At 43.6% G+C, this 20,102-nt stretch overlaps 1 protein-coding gene across 3 annotated transcripts in view; it reads right to left on the bottom strand.

The window, feature by feature from the left end:
* The window catches only part of FCAMR (Fc alpha and mu receptor), a 31,342-nt gene extending 11,987 nt beyond the window's left edge, over window positions 1-19,355 (bottom strand). The window contains exon 1 of one of the 3 annotated variants that reach the window (XM_014828849.3): window positions 18,969-19,355. The gene's annotated coding sequence lies outside the window, so the exon portion shown is untranslated. Of the gene's footprint in view, window positions 1-11,864; window positions 12,061-18,968 lie in introns of those variants that run through there. The other 2 variants (XM_070497082.1, XM_070497083.1) reach the window with 2 other exon arrangements.
* Between the last annotated feature and the right edge of the window lie 747 nt (window positions 19,356-20,102).

The raw sequence follows: 20,102 nt of genomic DNA, 5'->3' as shown, positions 1-20,102 counted from the left end.
GAGGAAAGGAAAGGAATCAATTCCATGGGACCTCTGGAGTGTAGTTGGGACAAGGCATCTTGTGCATGTGTGTGTTCCAGTGCTTGTGTGCACAGCTGTGTGTGACCAGGACTTGGTCAGGAACTCCAATCCTGGAGCTCCAGAGCTTCACAACACCTGTAGCCTCTCATATCAGTTAGAACATCTACAATGTGAATGACATCCCATTAACTGTGGCATGCTTGAGCAGCGCACAACCTGAAGAACTGTATGTGGTGGCCCTGCTTTCAGAGGCTTATCCCCCAAATTGAGCCAACTCTGTGCAGGTGGTAGAGAGGTGATTAATGCTTGGCTAGATTCTCCCCTCCCAGCTCCTCAGGAGCAGTATAGCATCACGGTTGGTCACATAGACTTTGGAGTCAGACTCCCTCCAAGTTAATATCCCAGCCCTAGTTTTTCCTCGGAAAATGATACAGGTCAGATTACTTATCTGCTTTAAACCTTGTTTTCCTAATCTGCAAAAGAAGAGATAATAGCATCTACCTCATAAAGTTATGATGTGGACTAAGTGTAATAATTCATGTAGCTCAAAGCGCCTAGCAGGCAGTAAGTTCTCAGTAATCACTAGCTGATAATATTAACAGCTTAGCTGACAGCAACAGGGAGCACACTCTCAAATGATCGAACTCTGAAAACAAAGTCCTTTTTGAAAGTTTTCATCTATTCAGAGGTCTTTTTCTTTTCTTTCTGACATTTGAAAGGTGAAAAAGAAATCAATTTGTCTAAGGACATATTTGGATTGATTGTGTATTTTAAAATAAATATTCGTCAAATTTTCATTATTTTATAAATAATGCAGTCAGTTTACACCCCTAAGGGTATCTTCTTCTGTCTACTTTTGAACAGTTTGAAGTTTTTTCCATACTAAAGACATAAATGGCAGTAAAGTTCAGTTAGTTGCAAAGCCCTGGGCCACCTTCAGAGCGCTGACCCAGAGCCACGATGGGCCCTCTCTGAGGTTTGTGAGGGAGAAACTTCTGTGCGGGCCACTCTTTCAGGAGCGTAACTGGATCCTCTCGCCCAGCACAAAGCCACAGGAGCCTCTTTATGTAGGTTCACGGCACCGTGACCTTCTGACTTCAGGTTCCAGACTCCAGAAAAAAGCGAAATAGTACTTAGCAAACGTGAGATCTGGGAAGAGCTTTATCCACTCCCTGCGCCCACCTCCAATCCCCCAATCTCAATTTTAGCGAAGGATTTTATTTTCTGAATAGACACACAGAGTAAAAATCAGCAAACGGAAAGGTACGTAAGGCAAGGAAAGCCACTTGTGCTATAGCACAATCTCTGCCCTCTCCACACATGTTTTCTAATGAATAATTGAGAGCCATGTACAGAGATGTCTTATCTATCCACGTGACTGATAGTCAAGGCTTGCATTCCTCCTTACACATTGCTGCTAAGTTTTAGCTGTTTTTACCCTCGTTATACGCAGAAGAGACACCCCCCTCCTCCCCAATCCAGCATGCTGCACACGGAAAAAACATTGCTTCAGAACACTTGGATTACCACAGACCTGATCACTTACTTAGAAACTCATAAAGGGAGGTGAACCATGAGAATTGTCACTCTTCCAAATGATAACAGAAAAAGTATTTGTAAAGCACAAGTAATCATTTTATAACGGCTTTCGCAGGCTTTTACAACCTCAATAATCGTTTGGCAGATAGCGAAGATTGCGGTCCAGCAACACTCACGGCCCTCCAAACACAGAAGGCATTCAAAGTGGTCGGGAGGGTGCAGAGATGCTCTAGGCTTGTGCACAGAATGCTGGGAAAAGCACAGAGCCTGGGAGATCGTTTCACAGATCATAGGAGCATGTGGCCTAAGACCTCAGCTGCAACCCATCTGAGGATATTTGAGATCGCTGCAGGAAATCATGATTAACAGCTCCCAGCACAACCTTCCTGGACTGACTTGTGTACGGGAGCAAAATTTGCCACCCCAAAATGTGTCTCTTTGGCACAAGGATTATTTTAGGCGGATTATTTTTAAGAACCAGAAGACTTGGGAAGTTTTTCCTTTTTCCTCCCCTTTAACTGCCTAAAAGAATTTAGATGGAGGGCCTCTAGCAGGAAGAGAGCCATCACCAGAGACAACTGCAAAGAACATGAGTGACATGTGGTGGAGGGGTGGGGGTGGGGGCTCTTACAAGGCCTGTTTGTTCAAAGTCCTCTCTGTGTCCCATTGTCCCTGCATGGCATGGCAAACATTTGTTTACCAAACATCTGCTCTTCCCATCTTCCTGCGAATTGTCTTCCTTCCCTTTGAAGTCCCAGACCACGACCCCTTTGTTACTGGTTGGGATTATTTGATTATGATGCTATTTGGAATAGACATTATCCCGTGACAATGAATCACTGGCCATTCCGGGGTGGAAAGGGCTCAAAATAATTAATCTGCCTCCAAGGAGGCAGTTGGTCTCCTTGAGGAATGTGCTAGATGGGGGACTTGGTGTCCAGCTCTTTGCTGGCAGGTTGGATGTTCGTTAGCAACAGTGTTAAACTCATCCTTACTTAGTGGGAGCCTTTGCTGTTTGTGGGAGCCCAGGCATAGCCCCATTCCTCTGACTGTGGCTACTTCCTTTGTGGGTTCATTGTGCCAGCACCATGTGGCCAATACCTAGAGGTGGCTGATGTCAGATGGCCAAGTCATTCTGTCTTCTTGGTAAATTAGTTTTTTTTCCATGTAGATACTCTCTGGTGGGCATTAGCTTATGATACAAAGAGCTTCAGTCTTCATGCTTCTCCCATGTCCATCCACGTGTCTCTAACCAACCTTTCAATCTTTCTCTATCCAGACCTGTGTGTATTCTAACAGCAGGCCATTTTTCCTTTCGCACGAAGTAGATGACCAGGTGCCCTGCCCAAAGTTCTGCCTAGTGGGAGGACTTTCTCTTGCCACTGTTTTTTGAGGCCACTCCTTGTAATATACCTACTGTTCACTTCCAACTTGAACCCATGTCTTGAACCAACTCATCTACAAATGAAGCTTGGGTTTTCTGGTCCCCTGCCATGCAGTTACACAGAATCCTCCTATGTGGCCCCTTGTGAGCGGAGGGAGGGGCACTGTTGCAGCCATTCTAGCTGATATGAGGGGCTGTGCTACTTGCTCACGTGGCTTGCTTGTACCCTCAAGTCCTTGCTGTGCTGGGTCCCAGCCATGGCATTTCCAATCAATGATGAATTGCTGCTGGCCTGCCTGCTCTTATGACTTAGTGGGTGTAATCGCTCTCAGCTCACGATGAGCAGTTCCAGATGCACACTGGAACTGGTGTTCTGGGTTCAGGTATTACACCTCTACCAAGGCCCAGTATCATGTCAGGAGTTGTTTTTCAAAAGACACACGATTCTCCCTTGCAGATGACATGGCCTGGCAAAATATCCACAGGGGACCTTGTGACTAGGCTGCGATTGTCCCACTGTGGCTTGTCAGAAGTTCCACATGGCATCTTGTCCCAACACCTCTACCTCTAATACTAAGTGGCAGGGTTGCTTACATCTCAGCCTGGACCTGCTGCAGAGCCCTTTTCTGCTCTGGGCCCCATTCAAAGGTAGAAGCATTTTATGCCACTTGGTGTGTGGGCTAGAGCAGTATTTCCAAGTGTGGAATATGCTGGTCCAGAGCCAAAGAGGCCTATCTGCTATGTTGCTTCCTTCATTGTGGTGGCAGGTGCAAGATGTAATATCTTGTCTTTCACCTGGGGAGAGATTTCTTGGCAGGCCCCTGATCATTCGACCCCTAAAAATATTGTTGATGTGGCAGTTCCCTGAGTCTTCAAAGATTTACCTCCTACCCTCTGAGGCATGTGTGTCTTACTAAGGCTTCCAACATGCTAGCCACTTCCTGCTCACATGGCCTGATTAGCATAATGTCATGAATAAATAATGGATTGACATGACATTCTTCAGGATGTCCAGATGGTACAGATGCCTTCGGACTATGTTATAACAGAGGGCAGGGGAGTTAACATAGCCTTGAGACAATAATGTAAATATATGTTGTTGTTCACCCATACAAATGCAAATTGTCTCTAATCTTCTTCTCTAAAGGGAATAGCAAAGAATGTATTCACCAAATCAAGGCTGCAAACTCTTTGCCCAAGGCCATGTCAATCTGCTGTAGTAGGTAAACAGACACAAAGGCTGGAATCGGGACTAATATTTGGTTGAGCTTGTGGTAGTTAATTGTCCTCTCCCAGGATCCACTAGGTTTCTGCAGGAGCCAACTACTAACTTGAAGGGAGATATTATGGGAAATACCACTCTGCCTCCTTTAGCTTCTTCAGGGTGGTACCAATATCAACAATTCCCCCCAGCAGGAGACATTGTTTTGTAATTCTTGTCTTGGCTGGGATGGAGCAGTTTTGGAGGCTTCCACTTGGCCTTCCTCACTACGATAGCTCTTACCCCACAAGCCTAAGACCCAGTGATCCAACTAACAAGCCTGTCAACCACGATTATCTATTCACAGACTAGAGAAACTACCACTGCGTGTGTCTGCAGACCTAGTGGGCACAATGTAAGCCAGGACTTTATTCATTACCTGGCCACATATACCCCATTAGTTAGAACAGGGGGTCGTGATGACACTTTGGTTCTTTGGGTATCATCTCAGCTTGGACCCCGTGTCCAACAGTCCTCAGAACATTTATGAATCCCTTTTCCCCGGTGTACAGTTACCCAAATAAATGACTGTGGGTCTCTTTGGGAAGGACTTATGGAATCATTACTGTATACGTTTGCTGGTGTCGCAGGGCTCATTCTCCTGGGACCCGGCTGAGTCTGAGTCTGGAAACTGGCTCAGGTCCAGAAAATGGGCAAGGGATTATGACATTTTATCGGGGCTACCGCCCTCAGGCTCTTTGTCCTCCATCCTTAACTTCTTCTAACGGTGCAACCTAGGAAACACCCTTGATGGCTGAGTGTCCGTTTTGCCTCTCGGGATGCTGTGTTCTTTTGATCATCTCCGTAACTCTCTGTGGGTGAGGTCCCTGACAGGGCTCAGGTCATGTTGCCCCAAAATATGCCACTTTGTCAGAATAATTATTTTGAATTAAAGTTACTTAAGAAACAGCAGGTGCATGCTGGATACTCTGACCCTGTTTTCTGTCCCTGGGAAAGCAGGAAATAAATCTTCCAGGTGACAGGTCTGCTCCCTGCATCAGGAGGCATCCTTCCTGCCAGAGATACGGCATTCAGGACTGAGAAGTCTGTGGAAATAAACTCTGCTTCATTTCTTCATTAATTAGTACCCAAGCTTCAGTTTCCTTGTCTTGTCAGTTCTTCATAAATTTATTGTTTCTTCGTCTAAAAAGTATAAAAGTTGCTTGCTTCGGTCATTTCTTTAGGTCCCTTATCTATGAAACCTCCATACATATGAATTAAAATTGCTTTTCTCCTGTTAATCTATTTTATGTCAATTTAACTACTAGGCCAGCCAGAGAACTTAGAAGGATAGAGGAAAAAATTTTTCCTCCATAACAGTGGACACAGCCGTCAGGATAAACTTCACTGACTAGACACTCCTCGCTCCAGGGCTGAAGCAGCTGCGAGAGCCTGGGACTCTGGACAAGGGTCAGCAGAAGGTAAAAATTCTCTTTTTTTACCAAAGTCAGCTCCCCTCCATCTCTCTGTACGCCTGGTCCCTTTCTTCTCTAAACTTAGATTAACAGGAGGAAATATTTGTGGCACTAATTGTTCCTCGGGCATGGCAACTCTAGTTTATTGATTCCTTTCCTCCCAGAGATAGCCATTGTTTTTCTTTGTCTCTGTCTGTTGTGTCATTTGTTATAAGGAGAGCAACAATAGGGTGGAATGCAGGCACAGGCCCTGTAAGCCTGATATTTGAGCTGGCCTCACAGACTGGTGACTGCGAGATTCTCGGCAGACCAGCATCTGTGTAGAGAAACTTTGCTGTGGGTCTCCTACGTCAAAACCAGATGAAGTTTGTCCTTTTGTCTTGTTCTATGTCCTGAGAACTTGACTTTGTGACCAGAGAGAATATTCTCTCTGGTGTCTGCCGTCTGGAAGGTGCACTTACCGGGATGAACCTTAGTAACCAGTCAAACAGACTGCGGTTCTGAGACACAAAGTCACAAGCAGCACTCTGTCTGGCTATGCTAGCTCGCAGGGGAATTTGTCATAAAGGGTCCTAATCCATAAGGGGCCACTGTCATCTCAACTTTCATCGCTTTGTTGGTGCTGGAACAGTCCCACTCCGGTAGCGCCTGCCCAGTGTCAGAGGTTACAGGGTCTGTAACTGGAGCAACTCATGTTGCCATGAGAGACCAGAGATGCTGTTTTTACTCTATCGTCTTTACTGCCTATGCAATGAAGGCCTTCGCTTTTTTTGGGAGCAAACTTCCTAGATCTTATGTGGGCTGCATATTTTGTACTCTCTTGTAGGATGACCCCTGCATCCTTGGTTAAGCCATAAAAGGCTTATTGGTTTGAGCTACTGTTGAGATCCTATAAGATCCCACTCATCAATGGCCAGATGATGAATTGCCAATGTTTAAAAGAAAAAAAATTTTTAGAGAGCTCTCATCTTAAACGTTTTTTTATTGGTACCTTTGGAAAGACCAAATTAAACAGTGGATACAAAGAAACATAAGAGCTAGCCTTTGGGACTCCTTTTAACAAGATGAAAAGACAGAAATTAAACAGAACAAAATTAAAGTTCACATCCAGTGTAAATTCCCCTTAAAATCTGGCCCCATCTCCTCAGCAAATTCCCTAACTCCTCCACCTTCCCCAGAAAACCCCTAACCCCCTGCTGTCTGTGCTAACTTCCCTCTCCCAGCAAGATTTGCAGAGAGCGCTCCAGCCTCATCTGCAAGCCCAAGGCTGCTCACTTAAATGTTAAAAGCCAGAAAATAAATTCAGCAAAAGCACCAAGGATGGACAATACGGTTCTCTCTCTCTCTTTTTTTTTTTTTTGCTAGGCTCTACAATTAGGCTCTGCCAGCTTCAGGCCTTGCCATACACTGTCCTTTGTGGCTACTCAATTCTTTGAAGGTAGCTTGCAGGAATACAAAGAAAAGAGTTAAAATCAACAATTCTTGACTTGCAACTTGAATCTTTTAAAAAAAATCAGGACATTGGAAGTACAATTGTCCTGCGCTTAAGAAAAAAGTTAAATAGTAATTACCCTAGACTTCTGATAATAGGTAAATATACCCCAAAACTCCAAGGAAAAAACAACTTGCATTCTTTCTTTGTCCCTTGAAGCTGTAAGTTTTATCATGTCTTTGAAATGTAAACACAGCCCACAATCGCCTAAAACTGAAGAAAAATAAAAAGAGAGAAAAAGATCTTTTAAAAATACTGACTGCTACAAACGGACTCTTTCCCTAACTCTTACCTTAATTTATTCTGTCTACTAGAGACACAATTATTTATAAATTAGTGAGTTTTGTATCATATCTGGTTTACAGATAAAGTTTTAAAATAAAACCTAAGAGATCTCTGTTTGTGTCTGTCTACATGTCTATGTATGTAGGTTATAGATATGACATTTTTCTACCTCTAGATAGTATTGCCAAAATTAATTTGCAAAAGAGCTCTATTTAATTGTCTTAAAAATAAGCACTTATAAATTAAGTATTTTTAAATCTCAGAGATATAAGTGAAACTAACCTTAGTGTTTTTGAGGTTCATGTGATTTGGGTTAATCTTTGGGGAAAAAAACTAGTTCAAGTTTGGTTTAATTAAAATAGTTATGTATTCAGAGTTATCAGCATTAAATATAACGCAAATAAACAACTTTTATTTTACCTGGGTTTACTAATCAAATAAGCTCATATTATCTCTGTTGAAAAATTTGTCAGCAAAAAAATTAGCTTGAGATGATGGCTGACTTTGTCTAATGTCTCATGAAGTTTTTGTAGGTAATCTAAACATTACTGTTAAGAACAAATGAATTAAATAGATGTAAATGAGATAAGAGTTTTTAGGTGAATTTTTCAGCAATAATTGTTTTATGGTATGTCTGCTTAAATAGTTTTCCAAATCTTTTTGTTAACTTACACCCTTAGAGCTTTGCTAAGTTAAATTAAATGATGGAAATTCATTGAGTATCTAGACCATTTTCTAAATAAGATGAAATACTAGAACATTAATTACTGAACACAGGTTTATTTACTTTTGGCTTCTTTTTGCAGAGAAACTAAAGATAAATTTGGGTCTATTAGTAAACACATCTTATACCAAATTGAAAAAATGTACTGTGATGAAGCATACATTTCTAGAAATTATGAAATGTGTTCATAAATTTGCCAATCTAAAAAATACTCCTGGTGTAACCGATAGTCCACAATTGCTTGCTTCTTAGTTTTTGCTAGGTTTCTAATGGCTAAGAATTCTAATTAATATATGTGGTTAAAGCTACTAAAAACAATAGGGGAACATCTCTATATACAAGGAAAGTAGGAGATGTTTTTGGGTGAGAAAAGGTATGAGGTATGGAGATGTTTTGTTAGGGGAAAAGAAAGTAAATTTGTCCTAAAGTACAACTGGTTATGAGAAAAAGGAAAGACAATGCCTGAATGTAAAAAAGAAAGTTATAGAAGGTTTAAGGAAAAGGAATCTTTGGGAAGAAATTCTATGTGTAGTCTGGGTTGGCTAAGATTAAAATGAATTTAATTAAGTGAATGAGTTTTAATATCGAAGGCAGGCTGGTGCAAAATTAAAGTTTGGTTTTCTCTCTCTCAAAAGGATAGAGTTTTCCTCGAATGTTGGCCTGCTCTTGACGGGGTATTATGAAAGTTTGTTTGTTTGCTTGGTTGGTTTTTTTGCCTTTTAAGTGATCTGCCTGGAAAGCAGCAATTCTATGTTTTATAAAAATGATTTCCTGTATTTGCTGTCTTTATCATCAGGTCTTTGATTGTTTGAAAAATTGAATCTTTGCCACTGAGAGAGCCTTTTGTTTTTACAAGCACTTAACTTGTCACTTTGGTTAAATGGATAACTGATTATTGTTTCACAGTGACCTATGATCCTATTTGACCAAGTGCTTTAAAGCTGCTTGATCTTTTTGACAAACTGTCCCCAATCAAATTCTAAATGAAGTCTTTTTGACTTAGAATTAACTTTGGGATTTTTTCCAGACAGCCCCTGAAACATCTCAAAGATTTGTTCTCTCTCCTTATTTTTTTTAAAAAAGGAGAGATGTTACACTAATTAGGGTTATTTTATATGTTAAATTACATGGGAAGCATTTTCAAATAAGTTATGATAAATCTTCTTAGGTTATAATGCATGATGAATGTTATTAGTATAAGTGTTCTAAAAATTATGTAAAATTCCTAAAATTGTGATATGTCCTGGTATAATGTTATTAGCCATAATTCAAGTTATTATCTTAAAATATTATGTGTCACAGAAATAAGCAAATTTCCTTGTCAACTGCATTATAATGAACTCTTATCAGATCTTTAGCCATGGGTGTTTTAAAGTCTTTTATTATTTACAGTTTTTGTTTTACTCAGAAGCTTTTACAAAAGCTTCCTGCATCTGTGTTTCATCTTCAGAGAAATTCGTGGAAGGGAATCTGACAAGTACTCTAGAATACAAGTTTCTGATAACTTTCAGATCATACCACTGAACCGAGTAAGAATTTACAGAGCCCTAATGGAGAAACTGATGGCTTCATAAAACAACCAAAGACCAAGATAAACAAGGATTAATTACACGGACTGAACGAACTGGAGAGAATGATTCTAACTTTTTAATGACTTTTTTATTTGAAACATGCTGATTTTCTTAATGTTTTGCTCTTCCAGATTTAAGGAAACTCTTTTCTTTTAAGCTACCTATGACTTAGATGAAAGATAAAACACACCTTTTTCTCCCTCCTGGTCTCTCCAGTATTCAGAAACTCTCAGTGAGTATTCTCATTTCCATGCCAATATAGTTATTTGCATAAGTTCAATAAGAATCTGTTCTCCTTGTCACAGGACGCAATTGGAAACATTGGTTATATTACCAAGGTTTTGATTGGAATGTCATATTTGAGAGAGACATGTGTAGACTCAGATATGACCAGATAGCTTTAAGGAACTAAGGTTGATTTTATGGAGCAAATAAAGCCCCTTGGAAATGTCTGCCTGGTACTTTGTTTACAGGGCTCCCAGAAGCTTTACCAGGTGAGTAGAGAAAGTCAGTTCATGACAGGCCCAGGAACCTCAAAATATTTTCAGTATCTTGAGAAGAGAGGAATTAACCCAAATCTATAAGTATTGCAGGTGAAGTCTGATGGCAAGTCCTTCATTTGAGGTTATCAAGAGGTCGAATCTGAGATTCCTTATGGAAAATTCCAGCAAAGCAGATTAAAAGATTCCATATGGTCAGTCATTATTCTTGCTGCACTTATGTAAATAACCAGCCCAAGTTTATTGAAACGACTTTACAAACAAATTGGTCTTACTATGGTTATCTTTGATGGAAGTAGGGGTGAAGGTAAAGAGAAAAAATTATGTTTCAGTAGAAACTATAATATACATTTATGGATATTAGATTCTAGTTCTATTGATTTTCTTTGAGGTTGTTTTCTACCTGCAAACTGGACTAGAACCTGAATTCTTCTAGTTTCCTCCAATGTCTCGCTACAATTCTCCAAACTGACTTTTCCAATTTTTCTCCCATGCTTCTGACTCAGAATCGTTAAGAACTAAAACTGCTCTTTCTTTAAAGCCATGCAAACTAAAATTGGACAACTTGATATAAACTTCAGGTAAATCACCACACCAGCTCATATATGGACCATCTTTGTGCTTGTTGCTGTGTGACCACTCAGGAAAATAACCAGAGTCATTCAAACTGCAAACCAGCAAAATCTGTCAAATTGTCACTGCCTGCCATCACTCTATCTGAAGAATGCTTCAAATCTGACATCTAGAAATCTTCTCAACTGGCCACTCTCAAAACTCAGAAACTGGTTTTTAATTCTCTCCAATCATTAACCATTGTTTCTCTTTTGTTTCCCTTGACATGCCTCTTATTAAATAACTGATTGCTTGCACAACACAGACCTAACTTTGGGAGCCCACCTGCATCATCGCCTGCTAAAATGAGTTTAACTGGATTGACCTGTTCTCAGGACTAAGAAACTGGCTCAATGAGATAAGGATCAGTGTGCTACTCAGCTACTAACCTGATTCTGCTCTCCACAGCCATCAGTTCAGCCTTTAATATTTAAAACTTCCAGGGAAGTTTCAGAGGGGGTACTGATGGGGCTCAGGGCACGTTGCCCCTAAATGACGTGCTACTTTGGCATGGCAATTATTTTGAATTAAAGCTACTTAAGAAACAGCCAGTGTAAGACCCTCATTTCTGTCCCCGTGAAAGCAGGAAATAAATCCCCCATGTGAAAGACACCCTCCCTGCACCAGGAGGCAGAGAGACATCCTTATCACCAGAGACAGAGAATTCGGGGCCAAGAAGGCTGTGCAAACAAACTCTGCTTCATTTCTTCTCTAATTAGTACCCAAGCCTCACTTTCTTTATCTCGTCAATTCTTCTCAAATTTATTGTTTCTCTGTCTAAAAATTATAAAAGCTGCCCACGTTGTTCGTTTCTTTGGTCCTCATATCTATGAGACCTTTGCACGTATGAATTAAGTTAGTTTTTCTCCTCTTAATCTGTTTTATGTCAATTTAATTATTAGGCCAGCCAAAGAACTTAGAAGGATAGAGGAAAAATTTTTTCCTCCCCGACATCCCTTTGGCTCCAGCCGGGTTGCTCATCACAACTGCATCTACCTGGCCTCTCTGGTCCTGGGCCTATCATCACTATTGGTATCACTGAACCAAATTTTCCACCTACCTCTTCACCATCAGCCTTGGCTTGTGGAAGAGAACCCCAGGTGATCTTTTTGGTGATACTGGTGTCCTTCTCAACCAGCTCATTTCTTTCAGCTTTTGTGAGTGGTATTCCACAGGCCTTCCCGTGGAATAGAATCATCTAGTACGTCTCCCAGCCTTAGGTATATCCACTCTAGCATGCTCACTTCCCTGAGCCTTTGCATTTCTCCTTCCACTGCCTCCTGGGGCAGTACTGGCTTTTCAACTTCATCTAGCTTAGGCCATCACTTTTTCCCTACTTCTAGGAGCCATTTGAACAGCGAGGTCATATCACCTCCTGGAGGCCTTACCAGGGTGTTAAATCTTGTATCCCTAGAGAGTGTTCCCAAATCAATAAGTTCTTCTCTATCTTATGTTATGTTTCAGCCCTTTTGATCCAGCACCTTCAGGATCCAGTCTCATGTGAACTCCTCTGACTTTTGCTGGTACAAAAGAATGAGTGAATTCAATGGGCCGAAGAAGTTAGGAGAAGATTCTCATAGAATCATAAATTATCAGAGAATCATAAAGCGTAAGGGACCTTAGAAGTGACAGAATTCAAATCTCCACTTGATGTACAATATCGTCAAAGATTTCCTTAAAAAGGAGACATTCCACCTCAGTTTGATTACCTCCAGTGACAGGGAACTCACACAAGGCCAATTCCATTTTCAAACAGTTCTAATTTTTAGGAAATTCTGATTGAGAAAAATCTAACTACTTTTAATTTCTAGCTATTAGTAATGCTTATACCTTCTGGAAAGAGAAATATAAGATTAAATCTATCCCCTCTTTTCTCCGTAGCCTTGAACTAGTCCACCTGAGTCTTTTGTTGGCTCATCTGAGCAAGCCTCATTCCTTTGGACTAAAATCATAGACTCTTATTGATGCAACTATGTATTCCGTATTGAGTGTTTATTTTCTGCCATGATCTCATTTAAGCATTGCAATGACCCCTAGGTCAGCATGACTATCCCTGCTATTTAGAGAGGAACGTGGGGCCTCAGGGAAGTTAACTTGCCCCGCTGCCCTACACCATCCAAGCTGCTCCCTTCTAGATGAACTTGTCAGTATGTCTCAAAAGCTCTTGGGAATTAAACCTGTGAGTAATGTTTCTTTGGAGCTGGGTAGTGGAGTGGACAACATGTATTGGAGAGCAAACATTTGGAAAAACGAAAACCTGTTAGGAAATTGTGGCAATACCCAAAGGTCATGAGATTGGGATCGTAGTGATGAGCAGCACAAAGTCAGGCTGATGTCAGTGGTGTGGAGAGCGGGTGGGTGGAGGGCATGTATGAGAAGAAAGAGAGGAATTAATTTAACGAGACCTCAAGTATTTATCAAGAATAAATATACCAAACACTATGCTGGGTGCTGGAAATCGATAGTGAACAAAACAGGTATGTCCCTCCCTTCATGAAGCTTATAGTCTGGAGGAAGAGAGGGACCTTGATCTGATCAGCATAGAAACAAGTCTATAATTACAAATGTTAACAACTATTAAGAAGGAAAAGCATAGAACTCTAAGAAAGCAGTCAGGACAAGTCTGGATAGGAGAGGGTGCTAGCAACATTTAGGTCAGTTGGGTTCTGGTGAGTGAGAAGCCCATCTCCCACACAAGGAATGATTTGCTCTAAGTTCAAGTTCGGCCACCTGCCTCACCCCTGCCAGCTGTCTACTGGACTGAGCTAGAAGCTGAACTGGAGTTTGGGGTGGTGCAATCATGAAGCATCCTCTAGTGTCAAGGAAAGGAAGGGAATAGCTTGAAAGAGGGACTTGGGGAAGGAAGAAAGAATTTAAGTGGGGACTTGTTTTGGAGATGGGTGGGCCCAATCCTTTTCCTGGGCCGAGGAGAAGCCCCCAGGGACCTGTGCTGAGAGGTTGGGGGTAAGGTTGAAGCGAGCACCCCCTTGGTGCCCCAGAGTGCGTACCCGCATCCCAGCCAATAATACAGACCACGAGCAAGAAACTGTCCACTGCTCCACGTGTTTTACTCGATTACGCTTCACAAAAGCCATATGACAAGGTACTAGTAGAACCCTATTTTACAAGGATGGAAACTGAGGCACAGAGGCGAAGTCATTTGCCCAAGGTCACACTTGTAAGTGGCATCAAACAGAATCAACAGTCAGTGTTAGTCTCCGACTGGCCCGGGCAGATCTCTGGACCCCAGCACATGTTTGGGATGCTTTGGATGTGCTTGGCTGAGCTTCTCTTTGCCACGTTTTCCTGACGGCTGATCGAGAAACCCAAGTGAAGGTGGTCAGTTAGGGTGCTTAGTGCTAGGCTCATGCAGCAGGCAAACCCTAAAATCCAAGTGGCTTAACACAGCGGACTTCATTTATTTCTAACTCAAGCAACATCCCACATGGATTGGCAGGGTCTCTCTCTCCAGCAGAGCCACCCCTCAGGAACCCAGCTCCCTCATCTCGCGGCAACACCCTCTCAACACTTGGCCTCCAAGTCTGCTGAGTCAGGGAAGAAACGGATGGAGAAACCACACTGGCTTTTCATTTCTTCACCCCAGAAGTGCCACATCAAATGTACTTGGCCTGGACTAGTCACATGGCCTCAACCTAGGAGTAAAGGAGGGTGGGGAAAATGTGGAGACAGAGACTATCAGGGGGGCACCCTCCCTGCCGAAGTGGGACTGACCCCAAGCCCAGCAGCAGAGGCAAAAGCGAACGCGCAGGAGCAGTGGCTCATTTCAACCCCCGAGGAAGATAATAGCCAGATCCTGGGAGAACACAGCCTGTCCCTGCCCGCGCCAGCCTGCTTTCAACTTCCACTCTTGGCCCCTGCCCCAGGATTTAGGGGCCACTGGCAGCACGGAGAAAGGGGCATAGCTGGGAAGCAGGTCACCCCACAGACCAGTGAGAAGTTGCTCCCAATTTGGGAATGGGGAGGAAAAACAACTTTTGTCTTTTGACTTATGGGGAGAAGGTGACAGAGCTGTGGAGACTTGAGCTCCTGGATGTTCACACTGGAAACCTAATCCTGGGGGAATTTGTTACCCACCCCTCATAGATGTGGCCCCCGTGGTCCCTGCCTCCTGGGTTTCATGCCTTTTCCTCAAGCATGGGGGTGATCTGTGACTTACTTTTAACCCACAGAACATGGCAAGGTGACGAGAGGTCACTTCCGTGATGCAGATGCGTGAGATTGCAGCGCCTGTCTTGTGAGGAGAGTTTTTCCCTTGCTGGCTTTGCTGCAGCCGGCTGCCACGGCGTGAGCTGCTCTGTGGAGAGGGCCGTGCAGCAGGGAACTGAGGGCAGCCTTTGGCCTGCCGCCAGCAAGAAACCGAGGCTCTCAGTCCAGCAACCCACAGGACCTGCATCCCGCCAATAATCATGTCAGCTTGGAAGCGGACCCTTCTCTACTTGAGCTCTCAGATGAGAACCCAGCCTTGGCCAACACCTTGATCACAGCCTTGCAGAGAACTCAGCTAAGCCATGCTGGGACTTTTGATCCACAAAACTCAGGAGATAATAAATGTGTGTTGTTTTAAGCTGCTGACTGTGTAGGAGTGTTGTTATGCAGTGATAGATGCTAATACGTTGGGATCGGCCAAGTGTGAGAGGGCAGTGCATCGGTTTCCTAGGGCTGCTGTAACAACGTGCCACGAACCGCTGGCTGAAAAACAACAGAAATTTATTCTCTCGTGCTCTGGAGGCTAGAAGTCCCAGATCAAGGTGTTGGCAGGGGCGTGATCCTTCCAAACCCTCTAGCAGAGTGTTCATCCTTGCCTCTTCCAGCTTCTGGTAACCCAGGCGTTCCTTGACCTGAGGCAGCATCACTCCAATACTTCTTCTCTTCTTGCACGGACACCAGTCACAGGATCAAAGGCCCGCTCTACTCTCCAAGGCCTCATCTAAATTACTTGCATCTTCAGTGACCCTATTTTCAAATAAGGCCATTCAGAGGTACTGGGGTTAGGACTTCAACCTATCTTTTTGCAGACAAAATTCAACCCATTAACAAGAAGGAAGAAGAAAAGTATCGGCTGGAACGTGGACACCTCCTTCATGAACATGCCCAAGCAGGCTGCACCTTCAGGGCGGGGGCTCCTGTCTTCGCAGAAGGGCCTCAGAAACCGCTGGTGGAGAGGCCCCTCCCTGCGTCACCCAGGGAATGCTTGAACCCAGGTCTAATTCTAGCTCCTGAGGGAATCCTCACCCTGCAGACAGGTTTCCCACGGGTGCCTGGTGTGGTTGTGTGGCCTGCCACATGTCAGGGGTGGACAAGGTGACCCCTTTACAAGTCCTTGCATTCTAAGGTGCCCCCATTTCCTCTGTCTGGTGTTATACGTCCAGCCCTGTCCTGGGTTAATGAAGGGGCCACTTTGTCTGCCCAGATAGGGCGCCACCCACAAGCTGCAGTCCTTTTCAACTGTGGGCAGATGCTGCCACCTTGTGGTGGAAAGGCTCCGTGGCCAGGGTGACCACGTAATGTATGACAGACTAGGACGCTTTTGAAAGTTAAAGGGGGCACTTTTAATCCTTGTGCTGGGTCAGTGGTGTAATCTGGGACTGCCCCAGGCACACCGGGACATATGGAATGTGAGGGAGTAAGAGGCTGTGCGGGGACTCTGAAGCAGGCAGAGGTTTCCAGATTGTCCCATTCTCCTGCGTTCACTCCTCTGCCACCCACGCTGGCCTCATCCACCTCACACCACTAACACAGGAAAGAGTTTCGAGTTCCTCTGACACAAAGTACAAAGCAATCCCAACTATGCCTATTAAAAGGGAAAAAAGAGCTCTCTTTCTGCATTGCCTATGGACTCAACATGCTCCAAACACATTTCAAGTTTTCTTCTGACTTTAAAAATACATTTTAAATTAATAAAGGATTTAAATTCAGAAAAGGCCTTGTGTGCGTGTGTGTGTGTGTGTGTGTGTGTGTGTTTGGTGGTGGTGGTTTCAAGATTTACATATTATTCAGAAATACAAAAGTGAAATTTTTGTTTTATAATTGCACTTTCTTCTGGAAGCTAACTTCTGTTGATAGCAGGGACGAGGTGACATTGGCAGGACATTTCAACCTGAAGATTAAGGGTAACTTGACCTCGTTCATTTTCAGACCTCTTTTAGGGAAAGCAGTGAATTCACAGCTCAAACTCCTAACAGCCTGAAGGGGTCCCTTGCACCCCTTCTCCGGACCGTGTCTGGGTACAGTGATGCTGGTCAGCCCCAACCGCTGCTCAGATCCCCTTGTCCTGCTTCATGATGAAGGCACAGCTGGCCTGCCCTGGTCCTTGGGCATCACAGTGGCATCTGCCACCCACACCCTGGTCCTCATCACTGTCTCGGGTGACAAGAGGGCCACTCTCTCAGCTTTCTTACTTAAAATGCAGGTCTCTCAGCTATCCCACTCCTTCATGGGTGCCAGAACACTGTAGAGTGCGTTCTTTCCAACATGCTGTGGTCCCTCAGAGTCTGCCCACAGCATCTGCCCCAGTCACTCTTACGTCCCCTCTCCTGGATCGTGTTAGACCTGCCATCCCACCAGTGAACCGTTTCTCTGTGAGGCCTGTTGTTTCCCCAGCTGTAGCCACCTCGGGCAGGATAGCAGTCCCTGAAGTTCTCAGATACTAAATCTATCTGGCAGCTCATTTTATCCACCTACCTCCTACCCTGCCACACCTGCTGTCAGTGTTCCATCCTGAGGTGAGGAAGCAGTCCGAACATTCCAGGTGATGCTTTGCCTTCCCTTCTCCCTCTGGCACCCAGCTCCTATTCTCAGCACCAAAAGGGACTTTTCCCTTCCTTTGTGGTAGAAACTTTGCTCCCATCTTATTCCATGTTCCTCTCTGATCAATGATCTGTTCTCTGATTCGTTCTCTAAGCTCTGGCTGCCTGAAACTCTTCCAGCATTTTTTTTTTTTAACTTTCTCAACATAACCTGTAAACCAAATAGTAGCTGCCCCATTCTTGATGGTTCTTCCCCACACTGAAGCCATGAATGTCATTAATTCAACGTATGGGAGCCCCAGGCTAACCAGAGTCTAGGCGTTCCCAGGTTTAACATCTCACACAATGTTGTCCTCCTGCAGTGAGAATTTCACACTTGCTGAGTGTCACCAGATAATAAGTAAAGAAAGAATAGTCTTAGCTAGCAATTTAGAAAATAGATTGCTCCGATTAATTGCTAAAATAAACTTAGGTGGATTAATTAATTGAAACTAGCAGAAAATAGAAATGAGTATCATATCCTTAAAGGGGTAATTTTCTAAGCTTTAAAATCATGGAAGAAATAAACTAGGAAAAGAGAAATTCAAATACTTTTAAAGATCTGCCTCCCCCCAACAAGAATATAAATAAATAAAAAGGAAAACAAAAGACCTGGAAAATCTTCCCAGCACATATTAGAATCAAGGGCTACGACACATGTTACACAACAGAAACCGGCACTGCTTCATTGTAGTACAAAATGACACCTTTTAGAAAGCAATCTGTCAGTATAACCCAGGAATCTCACTATTTGGAATTTATCCCGAGGAAGTAATTTAAAAGAAGACTCAAGTTCTACATGCTTTTTATAACCCTGTTTATTGCCCTGTGGCGAACATTCGACACCTCTGACTCTCCCACCGGACAACGGGGATTGTGTTCTTTTCACCTCTGAATTCCGGATGCTTCGTCTAGAGTATGAATATTGTAGGTGGCAAACAAATGTTGCAGAATAACTATTTTCATTGTATTTTTATTCTATTAAAAAATGGAAACAATCAATTTTCAACAATAGGGGAATGATTAAATAAAATATAGTACAGTCATTTGATGGGGATACAGTTGATTAAAATAACTATTAAGTATTACAAGACATGAAAAAAATCTTACATGACTGTAGCACGTATGAATCCTGGACTATAGACTCAGTTGTGCCAAAAATGTAACTTTCTTTAGTTTTCTATAGTAAGCCTTACTTTCCCTTCCAAGCCCCCATTATGCTAAGTGTCGCACCCCTGGCGTGCTCCGGGGCTGGTCCTGGGGATTCTCCTGCAGGCCAGTCCTTCAGCCCACCCTCCTCAGCCCCATCCCCAGCTGCTCACTTTCCCCTGGAGCTGTGTGCAGTAATATATCCTTACCTGCTCTTGCTGGTGTCCACCAGGATGTCCACTGACTTCTTTCTCCTTTGATCATTGATCCATCCAGGACCTAGGCTGGCCTCTATTCCCTAAAGCAGAAATTTCTCAGTCCAGCCTTTTTAGCCACACCCAAACGACCCCAGGCCAGAGGGAATCCGAGAGGTCGTGTGAGTCCTCAGGTCTAGCTGGGTCACGTAGCCGTCGCTGCTCCCACACCGTGCTAATTGGAAGGAACTCTGCCACACTTGCCACTTCTCCAGGCTCTTTTCAGAGTCTCACCCATGAGGTCGTGTGGGAGCCAGTGAGGTGGGGGATGGACCCAAGCCACACACCTTCCTTCTGATTCTCTGCGGCCCTACTCCAGCCCAGCACCATGAGCAAGTTTCTGGGGTGAGAAAAACTGGTTCTGGCTGTTTATTTACTTCCGAGTGCTTTTGTCTTTGGGCCAGACCTCAACTTTTGAAAATTCTTTTTCAGCTTTTGAAATTTTAAGCCCATTATTTGATTACTTTATAGTTTGGTTCTCATGTCACAACCCACCAGAGACAGAATAGGAAAAGCTAAGATACAAAATACAACAGTACAAACCACAATAAAAATTTAAACTCATTGACTAATGTACCAAAAAGCCCACAAAATGCTAAAACAAGCAAAACCCCCAAATCACGTGCACGACCCCATTATAACTATGTGAACGCTGTCTATGCACATGTACAGACACTCTATGGAACCGGGGCACACCAAGCTGGTTGAGGTCTCGGTGAGGAGAGAGTGTGGGTGATTTGTTTTCTTTAACACATTTCCTTCATCTTAGGTATGTGTAAATACCAACCTTGTTGTTTGTGAAAAAATCATTGTAGCTCCAGTAATGCAGAAGCTTCCCACTTCCTCTGTTCCCACCTGGCCCCCGCCCCGATGCTGCATGTCCCCTCCAGTACGGCCAGCCTCCTCGCCGCAGCCTGCCTGGGCCTCTGCTTAGCCCAGCGCTTCTCAAACTTTAGCTACGTCAGAATCCCCTGGAAGGCTTGTTAAAGCACAGATTGCTGGGCTCTGCCTCAGAGTTTCCCATTCGGTCCGCTGGGTGGGGCTGAGGATTTGCGTTTCTAACCAGTTTCCAGGTGATGTTGATGTTGC

This window comes from Equus asinus, chromosome 25, assembly GCF_041296235.1.
Source record: "Equus asinus isolate D_3611 breed Donkey chromosome 25, EquAss-T2T_v2, whole genome shotgun sequence".
NCBI classification, from domain to species: domain Eukaryota; kingdom Metazoa; phylum Chordata; class Mammalia; order Perissodactyla; family Equidae; genus Equus; species Equus asinus.
This window is presented reverse-complemented; position numbering and strand designations above follow the sequence as displayed.